At 60.0% G+C, this 22,914-nt stretch overlaps 1 long non-coding RNA gene across 1 annotated transcript in view; it reads right to left on the bottom strand.

Annotated features, from left to right (window-relative positions):
* The window catches only part of LOC116453423, a 45,534-nt gene extending 29,148 nt beyond the window's left edge, over positions 1-16,386 (bottom strand). The window contains exons 1-3 of the long non-coding RNA XR_004243801.1: positions 15,254-16,386; positions 11,015-13,733; positions 4,618-5,091 (exon numbers count right to left, since the gene is read on the bottom strand). This is a non-coding gene — a long non-coding RNA (uncharacterized LOC116453423). The remainder of the gene's footprint in view (positions 1-4,617; positions 5,092-11,014; positions 13,734-15,253) is intronic.
* Positions 16,387-22,914: the final 6,528 nt, after the last annotated feature.

Here is a 22,914-nt window from a genome sequence, read left to right as displayed (position 1 = left end):
CCGCAGCCTGTTCCTGAAACTTCCCACCCGCGTGCCAGGCGCTCCCGAATACTAATCAGAGCCGAGAAAACACCAAACAATTAGGAAGGAAAAGTCTCCTGGCAGGGTTTCTCCTGGAGACGTCGGGCTGGTTTTGTTTACGAGCGGGAGGAAGTGGGAACCGCTCCTGTTTGTTCTGCGGGAGAAAAGAGAAAGCTCCAGTGTTTTAATTTCTCCGCCGAAAACCCCGGAGATTTGGCCTGAAACGGAGCAGGGAGGCTGATCCAGATTCACCCGCAGCCCTTTGTTACAAGGAAATATTTGAGGCGCTTTTTCTCCTCCCTCCCCTTCTGCGTGGGCAAAGAAAGGGGCAGTGGATACAAAGGAGGCATTTTTTGTTCCCAGAAAATATCAATGAAAAGAGCATTCCAGAGGCCAAGGGCGCAGCGCAGCTCCCAGGGCACGGGACATGTCCTGGCCGGGCTGATGCACCCCAGGAAGGGCAAAAACATCACCTCAAAAACCTCCTTTTTGTTATAAGGGCAGGTGAGTGGCACTCAGGGAGCCTAAATCCACTTTTTCACCAAATTTTTGCCCCCCCCCCCACCCAGGGACACACACGAGGCTGGGAGGGGACGAGCTCACACCAACTTCACTTCCTCGGAGGCACAACTTGCAACTCCTTGGGTGGAAAATCCCTGGATTGACATCTCCGATTTTCACACAGCAGGGCCTGAAGCAGCACCCCGGAAAACCAAATAAACCGGGTTTAGGGTGGGCTGTAACAGCGAGCAGGAGGAGCTGGGAGAGGAGCTGGGACAGTTCCTGGGTGAGGAAAAGCAGATCCCAGGACCACTCCCGGCATCCCAGGGCCAGGGGGCACTCCTGGAGCGCGGAGCAGCGTGAGAACAGAGCTCGGGCTGCCCCCGAGGCTCTCAGGGGCCTTTCAGAGCTCTCTGCTGGGCTCAAGCAGCTCTTTCCCTGCAGGCAGCAGCCCGGGGATGGACAAACTGTGCCATTCCCAGCTAAAAACTTCCCAAAAACCCGGCTTTTCGGAGCAAACGCCAAATGGCTTCACCATGGAAACCCAGCCCGGGGCTGGTAGAGCCGCTGGAATTCGCCCTTGGCTGCGGCCCGGGAGGAGCCTGGACAGGGAAACCTTTCAGCTCGGGAAGTGCCAGCCCAGGAGTCTGGGACTGCTCGGGAAGTGCTTCCAAGGCAGCCAAAGGCGCGGGATTATCCCGCAATAATTCACCATTCCCAGACACCGCCGTGTGGAAGCAGAGCCAGAGTCGGCTCCCGATCCCTCCTCTCCCCGGGGAGCTGGAAAAGGGAGGGGACAGCAAATGGGGAAGGGAGAGGCAGAGTAGGAGCTTTCCAAGCTTTTCTTTGGGAGAAGGGAGCACGTTGAGCCATCCCATCAGGAGCTGGAGGCATCCCAAGGCAAACCTCGCGCACTGTCCTCCTGTCCCCGTGCCCACTCCCCAAACCCCACATTCCCAGCTCACGCTCGTGGATCAGCAGCATTCCAGACACGGTTTCAGTTTTCCCGAGTGCCTCAGGCTTTTGGCCAAAGGCACAAACATCAGTGTCCCGTTTATCAGCCCGGATCCGCTCTCTCCTCAGCCCCACCTCTCATTCCCTCGGCACTCTGGTCCCGGGGAGTCAAGAACCAGACTGGGGTTCTCCAGAACCATGGAATCTCCAGAGCTGGAAGCGACCCACAAGGATCAAGTCCAGCTCCTGAATAATCGCTTGGTTTGGGGTCTGGACTTCCACAGGCATCCCGGCAGGTTGGGAATTGCCCTTGCCCGGGAGCGGCACCCACGGGCACCCATCGGGGTGGGAGCGTTCCGGGCGGGCGCTGGAAGCCACCAGCGGAGCGGGAGCGGGGAATGGAGGCAGGGCCGGGCCGGGAATGCCGCGGGCCGGGAATGCCGCGGGCCGGGAATGCCGCGGAGCTCCGCTGCCATCCAGCGGCCGCGGGACGGGGCTCCGGCAGCGCCGTGGGCTCGCTGGAAGCCGCGGTCACCCCGCACCCGGCCCGTGCGGCTGCTGGCACAGCGAACACCGCCTGCATGGGTGCTCCCCAATATCCCGCCTCGTCTGGAGCAGCCCTGCGGGGTTCAGCTGCTGCTCCCAAGGATATTGGCCGCTCCATGGGGTTTTTACACCTTTTTCCCAGCTTTTTCTGCTCAGAGAGCAGGGGGCTGGAGCAGCTCTGCTCTGCAGGGAAAGCTGGGAATGTTCAGCCTGGGCAAGACAAGGCTCCGGGGAACATTTAAAACCCTTTCCAGCGCCTGAAGGAGCTCCAAAGGAGCTGATGAGGGGATATGGACAAGGGATGGAGTGACAGGACAAGGGGGAATGGCATCCCACTGCCAGAGGGCAGCGACGGATGGGATATTGGGAAGGAATTCTTGGCTGCCCCTGGGTCCCTGGAAGTGTCCAAGGCCAGGCTAGACACTGGGGCCCGGAGCAGCCTGGGATAGCGGAAGGTGTCCCTGCCCACGGCAGGGGCGGCACTGGAGGGGCTTTGGGGTCCCTTCAATCCCATCCCATTCCCGGCGATCCCACAGAACCCCGGGCCCCCTCCCCGCGCGCCCCCTGCGGGCCCCGCGGGGCACTGCAGGCGCTGCCGCTGCCGCCGCCAGGGGTCAGCGCGAGCCCGGGAGAGATCCCCGAGCCCGCTGGAAGCCCGCTGGAAGCCCGCTGGAAGCCCGCTGGAAGCCCGCTGGAAGCCCGCTGGAAGCCCGCTGGAAGCCCGCATTTCCCGCCTGGAGCGCGCTCCCGAGCCCCGGTGGGACCTGGGATCCAGCGTCCCCCTGCCCAGAGGGGGTCACCTCATTCCCGGGAGCCAGCTGCCCTCTGAGCAGGGATCCCCATCCCAAGGCGCCCTTCCGAAGGGATCTGTGCCACTGGGGACACGGGTCAGTGGCGGCCTCGGCAGCGCTGCGGGAACGGTCGGACTCTGGGACCTTTGAGGGCTTTTCCAAGCGGAACGATCCCGTGATTCCACGGAAGGGGCTGAGCAGGGTCAGGGAGGCCCTAAAACCTTCTGCACATGGGGTGTCCCTGAGCCTGAACCTCACGGGCCTCAGCAGCCCTGGGCTTCCCTGGAGCACCCCTGAGTTTTACTGGGACAGATCCTGCTCTGGGGTGCCCGGGGCACCGACCTGCAGCAAGAAATTAACGGTGACAAGGAAATGTCACAGCCAGGGCTTGAGAAGGGATTGCTGAAGGCCCTGATAAAGATCCGGCCTGCAGCTCCAGGTGAGGATCTCTGCAGCCGGATTCAGTTCATCCTCCCTGCAAGATTGCAAGGCCAGGTTGGACAGGATCCTGTTCTCTGGAAGGTGTCCCTGATCACAGCAGAGTTGGAACAAGATAAACTTGAAGATTCCCAATCCAAACCATTCCAGGAAGAAGTGCAGCACCAGGACAGGACTCTCAGCTACCACAAGCACCAACATCTGCACCACGGACCCAGAAACCACAGGACATCCCTCAGAAAAAGGGAAAAATACAAAAAACCCAACCCAAACCCCAGTATCAGCCCGGCCCCAGAGCCAGGGAGGGCTGGGCTGCTTTACAGCAGCTCAGGATAAAAATCTGCCCTAAATCAGCCCAAAGAGCTCAGCCCGAAAATGTGGAACTGCAGCAAGGTCACGGGCACAAATCTCATCCCTCCTCCTCCTCTTCCCTGCGCTGCAGAGGCAGGGACAGCACAGGGAGCCAGGAGACTCCTGATGGAAAGGGATGAAGCCAAGGGCTTGGTACGTTCATGGGATCATCACGGGAAAACCCCAAGGGATTGGGGAGGGACTGAGCTGGAACAGCAGTGACAGGGAGGGAAACAGAAACCCCAGCTCTGTTCCAACACCTGGATGCTGCAGCGCTCGGAGACTGAAACCCAGAGCTGCTTCAGCCACTCTGAGCTCCAGGTTTGCATTTGCCACCGCTGGGAAGAGCAAACACCAGATCCTCCTGGATCTGTGGTCAACAGCAGCTCATTCCCCACCCAAAAACCCTCCTGCTCCATCCTCCTTCCCCCAGGCTATTCCCAGCATCACACCCGGATGGCAACACCAGCACAAGTCCCCTCAAAATCCAAAGCCTGGCATCGTTTTCCAGCAGGAAAATGGATTTTCCATCCTGAGCAGACTCACAGCAGCCTCTCCTCCAAAGGGAGCCTTTCGGCTCCTCCCCTGCAGCCACCAGGAGCCCCTCAGGATGAGCCACACGTTGTCCCCAGTGACCCCGACAAGGGTCCCCCGTCTGCCACCCCTGGCTTAGGAGTGTGGAAAACCATCAGGGTTCCATTCCCGAGGGAAAGGAAGGAAAACCTCCCGGGAAGCTGCAGCCTTTAACCTTTTATGCATTGCTCAGCAATAAAACACCAGGAAGGAAACTCCTGTTGGGGATTTCCAGCTGAAATAGCACTAAAAGTTCCGTATTTTGATGAAAGCAGCCAGTCCAGCTGGCAGAACAAACCTCTCTGCTCCCTCATTCCCTCAGAGCAGCTCATTGCATTGGGAATGGTTTTCCTCGAGACAGGGAAAATATCCCATTTTCCAACAAGTCCAATGGGAAGGTGCTCAAAAAAAAAAAAAGGAAAAATACATATTCCTGACTCACCTCAGAGCAGCAGGATTTGTCCCACGGGAGTGCACGGAATCCTCCCTCCTCCAGGGCCAGGATGCTCAGAGCAGCCCAGAAAAAGAGGGAATTGTAGCCTTGGGCTGTAAGTGCTGCTTTTCCACCTCTGTCCCTCGGGAGGTTCCCTGTATCAGCGCCAGTCCCGCCAGGATGATGCCAACAGCAGTAAATCCACAGGATTTTGGGAGCAGCAGGCGCCTGCAGCCTCCCAGCCGTGCCATTCCCAGCTCCGGACAGAAGGGAGCATCCAAATCCCACCCGAGGCTCAGTGCTCGGGATCCCAGTGCAGAGGGACCATCCAGGAACAAATCCTGCCTCGGGAGCCTTTCCCTGGAGGAGGGGACGAGCCCCAGCCCCGGGCCCGGTCAGGCTCGGGCGTCCTCACGGCTGGCACGAGGAGATTCCAGCAGCTCCTGCGGCCGATGGCGTCTGTCCCCTCAGGAATGCCAAAACCTGTGGGAAACAAGAGTCAGGTGAGGGACAGGAGTGACCTCGGGCACTGCAGCACAGCCCCGTGCCCAGTCCTTGCTCTCCTCGGGGCACCTGAGCGCATCCCACGGAACGGGGCTGCAAGAGATCCCCAAATCCAGCATCCCAGAGCCAGGATTGTGCCAAATTAAGGGGCCTAGCTGCATCTTCCCTGCTGCTGCTCAGCACAGGCGCTGGCCACGCTGGTGGCCACGTCCCCAGGGAGCACTGGCCGGTTCCTCGCTTACGACTGGTCCCAGGCACACAGGATTCCTGCTTGAATCCATCCGGAGAACAGAGGGACCGATTCCCTCGCAGGGAAGCACAACTCCGGCAAACGCAGCCCTGGCGCTCAGAGAGGCAACAATTCCCAAGCTGAATTCCCACCAGGAAACCACGACCTGAGCCCTTCCAGGGTCTGGGCAGGGCTCAAAGGCTGAGCACGGCCTTACCTTGGTGACAACCCCGGCAGAGAGCCCAGCACGGGAGCAGCTCCTCCCTAAACCAACCCGCGGAAGTTTGGGACGCGCAGGCAGCGGGAGCAGGGACAGCGGCGGGAGCAGGGACAGCAGCGGGAGCAGGGACAACCAGAGGGTTTTTGGGGGCGTTTTGGCTTCCTCGCCGTGTGCCAGGTCCCCCCAGAGCCCCTCACGTGGCCACCCCGCTCGCCACAGCCCCGTTAGGCCTCGTTAGGGCGCCGCTGCCGCCGGCACAAAGTCCGTATTTGTTTCCCCGCAGGGGTGGAAAGAAAGGGGGTTTTGTGTTTTCTTCCTCTGCTCTTTGCAGGCTGCGGGGAGTTTATTTGACACTCCAGCACTCTTTGTGAGCTGAGTGCCCCGGGATAAATGCTACCCTTAAGAGTTACTTGGCGTTAGACAGAGGGACCCTCTTCAGAGGAGAATGGGGGCTTGTTGGGATGGGGTGGGAGGGGGCGCGGGGAGGGGGGCACGAGGAGAGCCCTCATAGAAGGGTCTCTGTCCTGGCCTCACAATGGAGCGAATTCTTCAAGATACCGGGAGCTGAAAGGAAGGAAGGAACTTTCCTCCTTTTAAAAAGGATTTTCAGGAACAATTGAAGAAGCCATAAAAAGGGGAGCATTATTCCCTGTCCAGGCTGCTGGGCTGGGAAGCTTCTCCCTCCCCCTCCCAGCCCTGGGCTGGGCAGATCCGACAGATCCCACTGGGATAAATGGAGAGGTGGGATGAGGGTCACAGGCAGATTATTGAGGGGACTGTGAGCAGGAGGTGTCCTGGTCCTTGTGCTCCCTCCCACAGCCAGGTACCGCTTCCATGAGCCACCTTTTCCTGCCTCCAGCTCCCTCTGCCTCCGTAGGAAACAGGGATTATCCCAGGAACACGGATGAAACACACACTGACAGCCCAGGGTGCCACCACCCTGGCAGGGATGCAGGAGCTGCTGTCCCCACAGACACAGCCACGCAGTCGAGGGTGGCATTTCCATGGAAAACGGTTGGAGAGGGCCCTGCCGGGCACTTCCAGGTGAGCAGCTGCTCCTCCCCAGCCTCGTGGGGCGTTTTCCACACACCCTCAGCCCAGAGAGAGGATTTAAAGCCGTGGAAGTTTGGCTGGTGAGCTTCACCACAGATCCCAGCCCCCTCCAGGGTGATGGATCCAGCTCCCACTCCCTCCCAGTGGCCACTGGTGGCCAAGTCCTCCTCCTGCCCCACCCCAGGGGCTGCAGTGCAGCATCTCCAGCAGAACCACAGCTCAGATCCCAACATTGCCCCATTCCCAAATCCCTGCTGGTCCCACTGGCACCCCAGAGGATCCCTCATTCCCTCTTCCCCTCCAGTTGCTCGGGAGGTGCTGGAACAGGTGCTAAGCCAAGCCCAAGGCTGAGCTGGCTGTGAGGAAACCTCCTGGAGCTCATCCCAACACCCCAGCAGGGAAGGGACCTGCTCTCCAGAGCCTGAGATCGCAGGGAAGCTCCTGGCAGCTGGAATTCCTGGAGTTCCCGGCCTCAGGGACAGGCAGCTGCCTCTTGGTGTCACTGGCAGCCCAGGTGCCAGTGCTGGCAGCAGCTCCTGTCCCTCCAGGGACACCTTCCCTGCCCTGGGCCGGTGCCAGCCTGGGCTTTGCCTGCAGGGAACGAGGAGGGCAGGGCAGCAGGGACTCCCTGGGCAGCCACCCTACAGCCCTAAAGCGCCCCAGGCTGCACCACCCGCCTGCCAGCGGGACCCCCCGCCCCAAAAATGCCTTTTCTCGTACAAACTTAGGGGAAACGTCCAAAAATCTTAAATACTTCGGCCTGAGAGCGCAGTTTAAAGGAGCAGCAGCTGAACCAACTCCAGTGACAGCAGGGACACCCCAGATTGGGGACAATGTGACACCAAGGCCCCAAAGCAGCTTCCTCCACCTGACCCCGAGCAGGACACGTTCCAGGGGCCCAGAGCAGCCCCGCAGAGCCAGCCTGAAGCTCCTGTGTGGCACAAAACCCCTTTGGCCCTGCTGATCCCATCCTGTTCCTGGCGAGGCTCAAGGCTGCCTTAGGCTGAGCTTTACCCAGCAGAGCCCCCCCTGCTCCTTCAAGAGACCTGGGAAGGTTTTCCCGCAGCTCTGATCCCCTCCCACGGAGGAAAAGCAGGAATAAAACCCCGGAGGAATCAGCTTTACCAACAGCCTGAGCAGACGACGTTTGCTCCCAACACAAAAACCCATTCCGAGCTTTATTTTTTTCCTCGGGAAAGCTGCACAACCACCCAGGGATCAAACACATTTATTTAAAGGCTTAGGTTTTAGCCCTCAAAAAACATCTGTGGCTTGGCAGAGGGAGCAGCCAATTGAATTTAAAAAATGCTCCCTTCTGAGGGCACGGCAGCGGCGCAACCCCGGGGCCGAGGGCTTCGCACCTCATCAGCTCCGGGGAAGAATCACACCCAGAGAGGGACCGGGGCTGGGAGCAGCCGCGACCGCCCTCGCTCCGCTTTTCCTCTGGGTGCCGCGCCAGGAAAGCGCTTCCTGCAAATTCCAGTGCTGCCGCAGAGCGGGGGGAAACCCAAAAATGGGAAAATTGCAGCTCTAAACTCAGGCTGGGAGCAGGACACCGAGCGCCAGCGAGTCCCCAGGGACCCGTGAGGCGGCAAACCCCAATCCCGCGCTGAGAGCTTCCATCCGAAACGAGCAGCGCTTCTCAGGCAGTCACGGGAGGCAATAAAAGCGTTTCCACGCCGTGTTTGCACCACCCCGGGGGACTTTTTTGCCCCCTCATTTCTGTTCTTAATCTATCTTTGCCGCTGGACTCGGCCCCGCCGAACAAGGGCGCCCTTTGTAAAGCGGCTCCAGCCCCCGGCCGGCCGCGGTCACTGGCAGAGCCCTGCGCTCCCCTCGCCCTCTCTTTTGTTGCTTTGCTTTTCTGTTCAAAGTTCAAACAACCCCCAGAGCCCCCAGGAAGCCGCATTGTGCTCCCGGCATTGTCCCCCCGCTGTCCGGGGCTCCACAGGGAGGGGGCGGGTGTGGCCCAAAACTTTTGATCTGCCGAAAATTTAAGGCGCTCTGATCGTTTATAATCCAGGAGAGCTCCCAGATGGAGGAGCTGGAGTCCAAAAGCGTCCAGATCTGAGGCAGCTGCTGCTGAAAATCGCCAGGGAGAAGGGATGCTGCTGGGTTGGGTAAATTTAAAACCAGGCTCAAGGGGAATGGAGAAACGCAGCCCTCGGAAGAGCCAGGTCAGAGCCGGCGACGTCCAGGTGTCCCAGGCAGAGGGATCCTAAAAAGAGTCCGGGTCCCAAAGTCCCCCAAGTCCTCTGTGCACCTGAAACCCTGAGCCCAGCCCAGCCAGGTGCAGGTGAAGGGGCACCTGAGCTTAGAGACCCCTGAACCCCCCAAAATCCAGTTTAACTCAGAGCTGCCCCTCAAACACCGCAGGTGACACTGCTCGGCTCATGTGGCCACCACTGTGCCGGGCTCTCGGGGCATTCCTCATTCTCCAGCCCTTTAGGGGTGAATCCGCATTCCCCAGCAGCTCCCAGACCCAGCACAGCCATTCCAGAGGGATCTGGGGATCCTTCAGCCACAGGGAGCAGCCCCTGCTCAGCACCTCCAGACTGGGTCCTGCCGGCACCCCAGAGCGTGGGATGAGCCCATTTGGGATCTCCCCTGTCTCTGCTGGATCCTGCTGGACTCCACAGCTCTGCATTCCTGGCTCAGCAGATGAGCTGGGACATTCCCGCTCCCAAATCCCTTGGGCAGGAGGAGCACCTGCAGCTCCTGGGACTGAACCTGGCAAAGAACACCTGAGGCCCGCAGGTACCCGCCAGAGCCTGCTCCCCCTGCCCTCCCCAAAATCCTTCCTGCCCTGGGAGACACCTCAGCCCTCCCCAAAATCCCTCCTTCCTCAGGAGACACCCCCACAGGGACGCTCCTGCCCACAGGGGGACTTTTCCTCCTCCTGACTGCACAAAAAATGGGATTTGGGTTTCTTTCCACACTCGTTGTGCTCACAAAGCTCCTTCACACCTCAGCTGGAAGCCTCTTCCCAAAGGATCCACACTCCCACAGCCAGAGTGACCCCGCTGCCCTGCCCCAGCCCCAAATGGGGCGATCACTGCCACATCAAAGGGAGTTTGAGGGGTGCCACATCTCCCAAACCTTTGTTTGGGGACACCTGAGCACGGAAAGCACCTGGTAACCTTCAATAAAAAGCTTGATAGAAAGAGCAGATCCAGCTGGTTTTGCAGGAAAGCCTTGGAAAAGGAGAGCACGGAGCGATTGTCTCCACATCAGGGCTCTAACTCCCCACACCTGTGGGAAGGATTGAGGTGAACCAGGAAGATTTTTTTTTTCCCCCCCCCGTAATTCTACAGGGAAATGAGAAATTTGACGTCCTGAAAGCATCACCTGGCTGCCAGCGGGGAGGGACAGTGGCCTTGGGAGCCCTGCTCCGCTTCCCCAGCTGGAATCTCCCCTCCACAACCCCGGGCAAAGCAAAACGCAGCCTCTTCCCGAGGCCTGAGTCACCAACGCTCTGCCCCCACTTCCCTCCCCCCGTGATTATAAAAAGATGTCTCAATTAGCGAGAGCTGAGCAATTCCCGCAGCCTCAAAGCCTTCGGAGGAAACACATTCCGAGCCGGCAGCGAGCAGCACCAACAATGTCCGGGCAATAAAAGCTCCTCTTGTTTCTATCAAAGGAACCTCAAACATCTTTTCCCCAAACACGCATCCCTGGCACTCCGGAGGGATCCCGGGCTGGAGTTCCCCTGGCCACGCCGGGTCCCCGGCAGCAGACAGCGCTAATTTCTGTGTGTGCTCTTGGTTGCAGGTCTAGACTGGTGTGGTCTTTTTGTTGTAGGCAGCGAAAGAAGGGAGTCATTCATGTTTTTCCAGGATTCACACAAAAGTGCTCTTGTGCATCCCAGATCCCGCGGATCGCCAGCCCCGAGCCGGCTCCGGGCTCGCCCCGGGCTTGGGGACAGCCCGGCGGGGAGGGGACGGGGCTCCGAGGGGCTGCAGACGCTGCCCGAGGCCCCGCCCGGGCACCTGCCCCGGGGCGAGACTTTTGGGGAAGGAATTCCCACGGCAGGGAAGGGAAAAGCCGTGTGTGGGTCCCTAAAAACAAACCCCAAACCCCACCAGAAATACCGAAAACAACGAAGGAAAACAGCGGCCACACGGCTTTCCTTGGAGAGGAGGGGAAAATTCCCCCCACGCTCGCCGGGACCCCCGAACCAGGAGCATCCCAGGCCGCAGCCCCGGGCAGGGGAAGGGCCGGGGGGACACAAAGGAGATGGCACCGGGGGGAAGCGACAGCGGGTGCGGGCACCGAGGGGACCGCAGCGCCCGGCGCAGCCCCCCCGCGCCGGGACCCCCGGGGGACCCGCAGGAGCGAGTGCGGGGCGGAGGAGCCCCGTGCTGACCCCCCGCACCCCCCGAGCCGAGCGGGGCACCCACCTCCGCCGGCAGCGCCCGAACCCTCCCGGGGCTGCGGCTCCCCCGGTACGCGGAGCGGCGGCATCCTCCTCCTCCTCCAGAGCCTCAGCCCGCCGGGGCTCCGGGTATCGCCGCGCTCCCATCTGCCGGCGGGAATATCCCCGGGAGCGCCGGGGCAGGAGCGCGGGATGGGCTCGGGAGCGGCCCGGCCGCAGCCAGGGATGCTCCGACTGCGGCTGCCGGGCCATTCCCCCTTTTATAGCCCCGCGGCGGCGGGCGGGCGGCGCGGCTTCACGGGACTTGTAGTTCCTCCCCCCGGCCTGGAGCCGCCTCCCTTCGTCCCTCTGTCCCTCCCTCCGTCCCTCCGTGGGGAGGGGAGGGCGCGGGCGGTGGGGGAAGACCCGAGGGTCGCGGCGGTTCCGCTCTTCCCCGGGACCCCGCCGCTCTCCGCCGTCCGCGGGGGAGGGAAGAGGCGCTGGTTTTGCCTGGAAAAGCCCGGTTTTCCACGGCATTCCGGGAGTCGCGTCCCTGGCACAGCCAGCCCGACGCCACAGCGGCCCTAAAGTGAATGAGTAACCCCAAAACCCCGGCACGAACAGCGAGCGCTGCAATCGCGCCGGGTATTGGTTATTGTTTCCGTTTAATTATTGTCCCAATTATTAATTTAACTTAATTATTAACCCACCCGCGGAATGAACGGGCAATTAACCGTGCTGTTGACTTAGGGGCTGATGTACGGCCCGTTCTCCCGAGCCCTCGGTCCTGGCAGAGTCACCCAGTGGGATGGAGCCGTGTCCCACACGTTCCCTCTGCCCTCTGAACCCCACGTGCCTTGGGGAACATCCTGAAGGGCACCGCGGGCACGGGGAGGGGGTGGCACCGTGGGACAGGGACCCAGCCCCTTCCCACCTGCACCGGGCTGGGATTTACCATCCCACAGCCCCGGAATTGCTGCTGAAGGGAAACCACAGAAGTTTTTTAGGACAAGGGGGGCTGAGGGAGCAAGAGGGAAGGGAAAAAATCCCTCCTGGCAGCTTTTCAGGGCCCGAAGCCGGAGTGGAAATGCTTCCCTGCCCTTAATTGCTTCGAGAGCAGATGAATTTCTTGAAGAAACCGCAGCTGAAACGCGGCACAAATCACATCGTGCTGCTTGTGTTGGCTGCCTGCTGAAGGAGGGAAAAGGTCATCGTTTAGGGGATATTAAAAAGGGGAAAAAGCCATATTTTAGCGCTGTGCAGGAGGGGGCTGTGCTGCGTTTTCACAGCCACGGCCTGGAAATTCAAACCTGTTTGGCAAGAGGCAGAACGGGGCTCACAGCGAGGAAAGAGCTGGGAAAAGGCTCCAAATGATGGAGCTCGCCCTGCCCCTGGATCCCTGGAAGTGTCCAAGGCCAGGCTGGACATTGGGGCTTGGAGCAGCCTGGGACAGTGGAAGGTGTCCCTGCCCGTGGCAAGGGATGGGACTGGATGAGATTTAAGGTCCCTCCCCACCCAAACCGTAACAACATCAGCACCAAAAGCAGCAGAGCTCCCTGGAGCCCATGGAAAGGCTCCTGCTGATCCAGCACCACCTGAGCTGGGCGTCCAAAGGCTCCTGTGGGCTCACAGAGCCGTGGCATTGGATGTCCGGGATTTCCGAAGGCAAATTGCCACTTTTATGGTTTAATTCTGGGGTTTTTCTCCCTTTTCCAGCGGCGTTTCCTTCAGAGCCGCGAGCCCACACGACACGGAGCTGTCAGGCTCCCAAACAAACCTGGGGCTCTCCAAGGCTCTGCCACAGCTTTTGTGTCACCCTCTGCTGGGAGTGAAGGACCACGACAGCCCCTGGGCGCTGCTCAGGCCCCTCCGCGCTGCCCAGAGACCCCAGAAGAGAAGGAATTCCCATGGCAAGCTGCAGCACTCGTTCCCAGAGGAGCCCGACGCCCATTTGTGGGATGCTCCCAGCCCAGGCTCTGCCAGAGGCTGCCGTGACGGTGGAAGGCGCTGGGAGACGCCGGAATGGGATCCAGCTCCAGGAGAGGCAGCAGCCCGGCCCTGCAAACACTCGGACATTGTTGGGAAGTGCCAGCCGTGCCCCTTCCCGGCTCCTTGGAGAGCACAGCATTCCTACCCCGCGTTCCTGAGCCACAGGGAAAAGCCCTGGAATGCTGGGGTGGGCAGGCTGGGCAAGGAAGGAGCAGGATTGCCCGTGGAGCAGGATAAAGCGCACGTGGAGCAGGGAATGCAGCACCCAGGGGTGGGAGGATGTCAGCCAGATGCTCCCCAGGGTGCAAAATCCATGGTTTCCCCACAGCTGCGCTCGGAGCAGCTGGAAGCGTCCTTTATCCCACAGGGATCCGCAGCTCCCCGGCGGCGTGCGGAGCACAGAATTCCCAGGATCGTTCAGGCTGGGAAAGACCTCCAAGATCCATCGAGTCCACTCTGCAAATATCAAATCCAGCATGGGAATGTGGCCACTGGATCTGAGCTCTGTGGGAGCTTTTTTAAGGGAGGAAATCCTTGGTGCAACAGCAATGGGAAGGGAAGAGGGTTTTGCTGGGAAGGGAAGTCCTGTTCCTCACTCCAGGCACGGCTTTGGGGCTCCCAAGAGCACCAGCAGGAGGATGGACTGGCTCTTCTCCAGAAGAATATTCCTGAGATCCGGAACTCCCAATGGCCAGGAATTGCCAAGGAGGAAGGACTGGGTTGTTGACTTCTCCATGCAAACTGGGAAAGCTCTGGGAAGCACTGGGAGCCCTGCCCTGGGAAGGGGGAGCCGGGAAAACTCTTTATTCCTGTGGAAGCTGCGTTGGTACCAACACCCGGTGCAGCAGTTTGGGGTCACAGCCCCAGGCCATGCTGCTTTTCCCACCCCAGCCTGGGAATGGCACATCCAAAAATCCACGCTGGTGGTTTTTCCCAGAAAAACAACGAAATAAAGTGTTTAGTGATGGGCAGCACTGGGAAAATAAAGAAACAGGGAAGGGTGAGCTGGGAATGAGCTCCTACAGGATGGCTGCTCCCTGTTCCCAGGCCTGGCCAGCACAGTCACCTCTGGAAGTCCTCTGACCTTCAAATACCCTCCCCAGCCCGGTTAAATCCATATAAATATATGGAAATATGGGAACAAAAAGCTTTTTCTTTCCAGCGCTGAGAGTGCCAAGTGCTGCGGGAGCCAATAAAGAGCAGCAGCTCCAGGGAGCTGTGGCAGGTAAAACACAAACAACCCCAATCCTTCCCCAAAACTTCAGCCAATCCCCAAATCTAAAAAAAAAATAATAAACCAATAAAAATGAAACTCAAACCAAGCCCCAAAGCTGAGGTTTGTAAAAGAGGAAGAAAATGTGGTTCTGTGTTTGCCTGGTGCTGGATCCCAGCCTGGCCCACAGGCCTGGGAAGGAAGGGCTGCTCCAGCTGCAGGAGCACTGCGAGAGCTCCTTGGAGGCAGCTGGAGCAGGGATGGGAAAGCCGTGGGGACACTCCTGTCCCCTCCCCGCTGCGCACAAAGGGACACGGAGCGCTCACGGCTCGGGATCGTCCCAGGCAGGGGCAGAGCAGGAACACGGGAAGGATCCGCTGCCATCACCAGTCCTGGGCTCTGAGCCCCTCCAATGCCCGAACAGAGAGGGGCGAGGAGGGATCAGCCTCTGCTGCCGGGAACAGGGGATGGGACAAGGGGAACCGGCCTCGAGTTGTGCCAGTGAGGGTCAGGGCGGGTGTGAAGGGAAATTCCTCCCCTGCGGGAGTGGTCGGGCATCGAAGGGGCTGCCCAGGGCACGGGGGGAGTCCCCACCCCTCAAAAAGGAGCAGAGGTGGCTCTTCTCCATCAGCTCTGGTTGACAGGGGAGTGTTTGGTCAGAGCTTGGACTTGGTGGCCCTGGAGTTCTTTTCCAGCCTTATTATGGAGCCACGGAGATGGGGAGAGACATTCCAAGCAGGGTGGTTTGGTACCTGGGCCTGGAATTCTCTGCTCCCAAGATGCCACCCAGCCCCCAGGAGCCTCCGAGCACCCTGGGGAGGACAAAGGCAGGGCTGAGCAGCGGCACAGCGTCACCTGTTTGCTCAGTGACGCGGGCAGAGCAGGGCAGAGAGGTTTAAATGCCACGGCCAAGGTCACCCGGGACAGCTGGGACACAGCACGGAGCTCCCAGGCCCTGCCCCACCAGCCAGGGGAGGCAAAACAGCCTCCAACCCCTTAAATAGCTGATAAACCCCCCAAAATCGCCATGAACCCAAAGCACAGGAAGGGGACGGGTAAAATGATGAATGCCAAGAGCCAAACCTGCTCCTCAGTGGGACAGGGACAGAAAATCCCAATTCCTGCCACACCAAGGTCTGGATGGGCTGAGTGCTCGATCCTTAAATCACTTAAAGGCAGCCTTGAAGCCCCAAAAGTCCGCTGTGTGCTCAGCTGGGGAGATAAATCCATTCTCTGAGGCGGCTGAGGTGACTCAGCCCCCATCCCTGGGGAAAAGGCACAAACACCCACTCGGGGCGAGCTCTCGGGCAGTGATTTAGTGTCTCTCCTGCTCTCCCCACACTCCTCGCCTCCCGCACAAGGATCCATTGAGAGGCTGCAGAACAAACGTTCCCTTATGCAGCTCCAAAAAAGTCTCCGGCGCTCTGTGTGAGGCAGCTGCCCCGGAGCTCGCTGTGGTTACTCATTAACCGCGGCTCCCGGGGCACGGGAAGGAGGAATCGGCTTCACAGACCCTAAAAAAAAAAAAAGAAAGAAAGAAAGAAAGAAAACAAACCGGCAATGAAAATAAATACATCAGGTGTCCTGGAAAAGGACGGGGGAAAAACAGGTGGTCCCGGGAGCAGCTCCGGGGCTGGGATGGGCTGCGGGAGTAGGGCGGGCAAAGGAACCGAGGGAAATGCGTGGGGACAAAAGGGGACGATTATTGAAGGGAAGGGGAGAAAGAGAGGGGACAGGGAGGCGCCTGCGCTCGGCAGAGAGGGGTTTCTGTGCCCTTCCCTGCGCGGAGCCATTCCCTGTTCCCTGCCCCCGGCGCGTTTTCCATGGGGATGAGGGGCTGCCGCGGCTGGGGGCGTTTCCCAGGGGTCACTCCGCTCCCCAGGCCAGGAGAGCCCTGCGGTGACCTGTCCCGGCAGGAGAGGATGGAGCTGCTCCCTGGATTCCCAGCCTGGATCCCAAGATCAGAAGCCTCCTCCAGCCCAGTAAGGGATCGGGTGCTGCCCCAGGTGGGATCCAGCTGCTCCCTGAACATCACCTGCTCCTCCACCACCCCCTTCCATGGAAAATCCATCCCCTGTGTGCCTTCATTCCTCACCTTCCCCAGACACGGATTTTGGGGAGAAAGCCATCCCAGGAATTACAGAATAGGTTGGAAAAGCCCTCCAAGATCATCCAGTCCACAGTGCCAGTCCCTGTCCCCAAGTGCCACATCCAGGAATGGGGACTCTACCACCTGTGCCAGGGCTGGACAACCCTTCCCATGAAGTTTTTCCCGATATCCAACCTAAATCTCCACTGGTGCAACCTGAGGCCGTTTCCCCTTCTCCCATCCCTTGTTACCTGGGACAAGAGCCTGGCCCCCACCTGGATTTGTGGAGCTCCCGGGCTCACCTGCCAGGCAGCTCCATGGCAAGGGTGGGATCCAGCCTGTCCTCAGCCTGTGACCGCGGACCCTCTCCGAGGTGGGAGTCACCTCCCTGCCCAGCCCTGGGCCCGCGGGAGAGGGAATTCCTGACACCTCCCTGAGACCCTGAGGGAGAGCCACCACGAGAGCTGGGATGAAAAGCTGAACCTTGCTGGGACCAGGGGCTGTAGCTCAGCCCTGCCTGTCCTCCCGAGCTGCTCCGAACATTCCCGAGGATTCCCGGCCACTGCCAGGATGAATCCAGTGATTTCTGTTTGCCCCGAGCTAAGGGGAGTCAGGGGGCTGGAATGATCTCCCTGCCTTTTGTCGTGGGAAACAAATCCGGGATTGCAGTCAGGGGGATGGGGTAGGGATGGAGCAGAGCCAGGACACTGCTCCCGAAGGACCACGACCCTCAGGGCTTTGGGGAATCCATCCTGGGCTGACTGCGGGATCCTGGAGGAATCCCTCACCCAGGGCTGTGCCAGAGCCGGGAACAACCCGGACCCGCAGATCCCTGTCCCCAGGGCCACCAAGGCTTGACAGGACACAGGGAATGGCTTCCCACTGCCCGAGGGTAGGGATGGATGGGATATTGGGAAGGAATTGTTCCCTGGGAGGGTGGCGAGCCCCTGGCACAGGGTGCCCAGAGCAGCTGCGGCTGCCCCTGGATCCCTGGCAGTGCCCAAGGCCAGGCTGGAGCCAGCTGGGACAGTGGGAGGTGTCCCTGGCCATGGCAGGGGTGGCACTGGATGGGCTTTAAGGTCGCTCCCAACCCAAACCATTCCAAATCCGTGATTCACAGCCCCTGCTGTGACCCTTTCCAACTCTGCTCCCGGGACCTGCTCCATGGGTGACCCCCATCCCTGCGAGCACCAGCAGGGACCCCAAGTCCCCCACACTGCCCCGAGTGCCCTCTGCTCTCCCGAGGGCCGGGATCTGCCTCTGGAAGAGGCTGGGAGGCAGCTCCCTCCCATCCAGGGCAGCCGGTGCTCCAGGGGAACAGGTACCTTGTGCTGCAGTTTTTGTGGGATGTGGAACATCTGGAGCTCGGCACAAGGCAGCCTTTGTGCGGCTGGGAAAGGCTGCGCCAGAACCCAGCGCTTGTTTGGGACGGCTTCAGGGAGAGGGGGAGGGAAAGGGAAAAAGACCAGAGGGAATCCACCTCCACTGGAGAAGGAATCTCAGCCGCTCCTCGGGCGTTCCCCACCTCGCTGCGCTCACCCCGCAGAGCCCCCTCGGGGGTCTCTGCATCCCTTTCCCGATGGGATCCCTCGCTGCAGCCTGGCTGCGTTAAGCAGCTCCGTGGAGCTGGTCCTGGCTGTATTAAATAATAAAATTAACTCATTTCCATTCAGTTTGACTCTGGAACGGGCACTGTCCCCTCCCGGCTGGCAGCATTCCAGCAGCAGGGATGTTTCCCTCTGGGATTATCAGATATCCTGATCTGAGAGGCGCTGATCAACTGATAATTAAAAGGCTTTAACCCCGAAGGCTCGGTATCCCTAAGGAATATCCCAGGCAGAACTGCCGGGCACAGGGAGCTTGGGAAAGCTGGAGCTGAGGATTCCCGTGCCCGCGGAGGCTCCCGCAGATCCACGGAGACCCCGATGCTTCTACTTATCAGCTGTCTGATATATCCTGCCTGAGCACAGATAACCCTGGAGATGGGAGTTCGGGAATTTCGCGCCTTTCCGTGGGGCTGCAGGAATTCACTCCGGAGCCACGGGAGCTCGGGATACCCACGCAGGTGTTTGGGGGGTGAGGTGGCTCTGCTCAGCTTCTCCGAGGGAAAAACATCTCCAGAAGGAAAGATGAAATATTCCTTTGTGCCTGGAGCGGTGTCCCAGGCCACGGATGGGGAGCCGGGGTCCATTAAGGAACTGGAGCCCACTGGGGAGCACTGGGAGCTCTCTGGGCCAGAGCATCCCCGCAGGCAGCTCATCCCATCTCAGGCTCTGCTCCAACACAGTCAAATCTCCGAGCGCTCCGTGAATCCAAACGGGGCTGGAGCTGCTGCCAGGGGAGGAAAAATCCCCCGAAATTCCCCCAAATCCCCCCAAATCCCTTTGTCTCTTCCACCCACAGAGCCGCCTTTGCAGAGCAATTACCGCGCCCCCGGGGGTTTCACACCCAACCACCGGGGCCTCCTCCTGCTGAGATTTAATTGTTTTAATGACTCTGGAGGCCCCGGGGGTCCCTGGTGTCAGCGTTCATTTCCCCGCTCTCCAATGGGGTTTTCTCTCCACCCAGAACTGGAGGGATTTGGTGAAATCCTCCCCCCAATTCCTGGGGCTCTCTGACTGCCAGGGACACACCAGCACTGCTGGATTCAGGGAAAGGACCTGCAGATCCTCCTGGAGGTTTGTCCCTCCACCGGCAGAGAGGAGCTGGGATAAATTACGGCCTGGAAAAGGAAAGGGAAAAGCAAAATACTTTGTGAGACGTGATTTGTGTTTGAAATCCAACCTCACCCCTGGCCCTGCTGCTGGAATCCTGGGCTGGGAGAAACTGGGATGCTCCAGCCCTCGCTGGAGTTTGGGGGAAAAAGGGGAATAAAAAGGGTTGGGAATGCTGATGCTGATGGTTTGTCCTGCACAGAGCTGGGGGAGCAGCGCTGGGGATTGGGGGTGGCAGGATGGGGGGAGGGGTCCAGTGGAATTGGGGTCCTGGAGGAGATGGGGGGCCCAGGGGAGGTGAGGTCCCAGTGGAGCTGGGATCCTGGAGGAGATGGGTGTCCTCATGGAGGTGGGATCCTGGAGGAGGTGAAGGTCCTGGAGGAAGTGGGGGTCCCAGTGAAGCTGGGATTCTGGGAGAGATGAAGATGGGGGTCCTGATGGAGGTTGGGGGTCCCTGGAGGAGCTGAGGGTCCCAGTGATGCTGGGATCCTGGTGGAGAAGGGGATCCTGATGGAGGTTGGGGGTCCCTGGAGGAGCTGGGGGTCCCCCACCCCAGCCATTACCAGCACCTCCCTCCATTGTTTCCCAACCGGCATTTTTCCCTATGACCTCATCTTCCCTTGGCTCCCGCCGTGCCGAGTTTATGGCAGGGAAATGATTGTGCAGCCAAAGGAAAGCAGGTCCAGGGTTCTCTTCCCCTCTGCTTCCACCCGGGTTGGTTTCAGCTCCAGGCACAGGGATCGTGTGGGACGAGCTGGGAGCTCTGGTTGGGAATCTTTTCCTTGTTCCTGTAGGAACACAAGAGGCCCCAGCCAGAGGTTGAAACGATTCCCCGCAGGAGCCAGCCCTGGACGCGAACGCTCTTCAGTTACCATCAGTGTTTTGTAAGAGTATATTGAAATAAACCTTCAGGCTCCCTTTCCTGCTCCTGAGATCCCCCTCGCAGGATTGTGAGGCACAAAAAACACTTCCCAGAAATCCCAGCTGAGGCTGTTGGGATTTTGTTTTCCCCCTGTTCTCACACGAACCCTGCACGCTGGAAAAGCCTTGAAACAAGAAACGAGGCACTAAAACGGGACCTGGCAAGCTGAGGATCCCACGGGGGGGACTGTCCCTCTTTTCCCTCTTTTCCCATTAGGAACAACCCTCTGGGTTGAAGAACTGGAATTGGAGCCCTTCTTGGGTCGATGGGATTTCACCTTTCCCACCTCACACAACTCCTAAGGAAGCACATGGAGAACATTCCCCTGAGGCGGCACAGAGGAACCTTCTCCAGCTGCTGAGCAGTGAAAATGAAGGATTTTAGGCAAAACAACCAGGAAAAAGGGAAGCAGGAGCTCATCCATGAGCTGCAATCCCAGGAATCCAGCACGGACACGAGCACGGAGCTGCTCAAGGGCTGGTTGACCATGCGAGACTAAACAAACCTACTGAGAGAGCCAACAAACACCTGAAAAATAACTGGAATTAAATTAAAAGTTGGGATTGCTCAGCCTGGAGAAAGGAAGGCTCCAGAGAGAGCTCAGAGCCCCTTCCAGGACTGAAAGGGGCTCCAGGAGAGCTGGAGAGAGACTGGGGACAAGGCATGGAGGGACAGGACACAGAGAAGGGATAGAGGGCGGGGATGGATGGGATATTGGGAAGGAATTCCTGGCTGGGCTGGAATTCCCAGGGAAGCTGTGGCTGCCCCTGGATCCCTGGCAGTGCCCAAGGCCAGGCTTCGAGCAGCCTCGGACAGTGGGAGGTGCCCCTGCCCATGGGAGGGTGGCACTGGATGGGCTTTGAGGTCCCTCCCACCCCAAACCGTTCCGGGATTCTCTGCAATCCCCTCTCCAAACCCGAGAACCCCACAACATCGGCCCTGGGAAAAGCCGACCCCGAGGCGAAATTCCTCGTGTTCCCTGCACTGCCCCAGCCCCAGGCTGGTCCCTGAGGGGGGGTGTCCACGCTGGGACCGGAACAGGGACCGCGGCACATCCAGGGTGAGACTGGGAGGGCTGGGAGGGGGCAGGGGAGCCTCGGGAGCCCGCGAGCACGAGCGGCCCGGCTTTAATTGCAGCGCGGCTGCCAAGCCCAACAAAGCCCGGCACGAAGAATAGAAGTCATTCTGTCTGGATCGTTCCTGTCCCGAGGGGAGGGGCGGGAGGTGAAATCCTGAAATCCATCCCTTCCCAGGCGGTGACTCAGGTGCCGCGATCCGCCCCGGGCGCGCATCTCGCACCGCGAGCGGCTCCAGCCGCGCTCGCCGCGGGGCCCATAATGGGATTATTGTTCCTTTGCGTGCAAAGCCTCGCTTGGGGTTGGTGTCCCCGCCCCGCCCTGCAAACCGCAGCCGCCCGCGCCTTCCCAGCCCCCGGCACGGGCCGACAGAGAGCCCGTTCGTTCCTGGCATCCCCGAGAGCCATTCCTGCCGCCTGAGTCACCGACAGGGATCATCGGCATCGTGGAATCAGCTGGGAGGGACTCGCAGGGGTCACGCAGTCCCGCGGGGGTCACTCAGTCCCGCAGGGGTCACTCAGTCCCGCGGGGGTCACTCAGTCCCGCAGGGGTCACTCAGTCCCACGGGGGTCACCCAGTCCCGCAGGGGTCACTCAGTCCCGCAGGGGTCACTCAGTCCCACGGGGGTCACTCAGTCCCGCAGGGGTCACTCAGTCCCGCAGGGGTCACTCAGTCCCGCGGGGGTCACTCAGTCCCGCAGGGGTCACTCAGTCCCACGGGGGTCACCCAGTCCCGCAGGGGTCACTCAGTCCCGCAGGGGTCACTCAGTCCCACGGGGGTCACCCAGTCCCGCAGGGGTCACTCAGTCCCACTCCCTGCCCAGACCCCCCAACAACCCCACCCTGGGCATCCCTGGCAGCGCTGTCCCAACGCTCCTGGAGCTCTGGCAGCCTCGGGGCCGTGCCCATTCCCTGGGGAGCCTGGGCAGTGCCCAGCACCCTCTGGGGGAAGAACCTGTTCTTAAAATCCATCCCAATCCCCCTGACACAGCTCCAGCATTCCCCAGGCCCTGTCCCTGGTCACAGGGAGCAGTTCTTGCCCTTCCGGAGGAAATTCCCCTGCCCTGGTTGCACGGCCCTGGGCAGGAACACTTCCACTGTGCCAGGCTGCTCCCAGCCCCAATGTCCAGCCTGGCCTTGGGCACTGCCAGGGATCCAGGGGCAGCCACAGCTCCTCTGGGAATTCTACTCCAGGGCTTCCCCACCCTCCCAGCCAGGAACTCCTTCCCAATATCCCATCTAAGCCTGCTCTCCTGCACCTTAAGGCCGTGAGCTGAATCAAGGAAGGAGAATCCCAGAGCTGGGCATTCCACACCCCATTAATTCCCTCTCCAGAGCCCTAATCCCTGGATAAACACCCGGACAGTGCCCTGCTCCCAGCTCTCTGCTTAGGATTTCAGGACAACCCCAGCTCATCCCTCCTGGCTCCAGAGGAGTTTCCCTGGGGACTCCTCCAGGATCTCCTCACCAGCCACCGCTGGTCCTGGTCCCCTCCAGCAGCACCTCCACGGTTCAGCCTCTGAAACACCAAAAAAACACCCACAATAAAAGCAGGAAAATCCACCCAGCCCTGCATTCCTGGGCTTTTCCACAGGCACGGTGCTTGGCCAAGCCCTGGGAGCAGCAGCTCGTGCACGGGCAGCACCAAAGCACCTCAGTGCCAAGGACAGGCACCTCCAGGGCTGGGAGGAATTGGGGGATTTTCCCATCATTTTCCCATTCTCGGGTCACCCCCTTCAGCAGCAGGGCTTGGAAAACCCCAAAACATCCACAAAAGCAGCCACAAATCCAGGCTGGGGGGTTGGGATGATTTTAAACCCCATCACAGGAGAAGCCCATTTACTGGGGGGGGGTTGAAGTTTTAACTGCAGAGGGGTCACAGTTTAAGTTTCCCTCCGAGCAGCGCTAAAATTTATCATCATTTCAAGGCCAAGCTCAAGAATC

Source organism: Corvus moneduloides, chromosome 19 (assembly GCF_009650955.1).
Source record: "Corvus moneduloides isolate bCorMon1 chromosome 19, bCorMon1.pri, whole genome shotgun sequence".
Lineage (NCBI taxonomy): Eukaryota > Metazoa > Chordata > Aves > Passeriformes > Corvidae > Corvus > Corvus moneduloides.
This window is presented reverse-complemented; position numbering and strand designations above follow the sequence as displayed.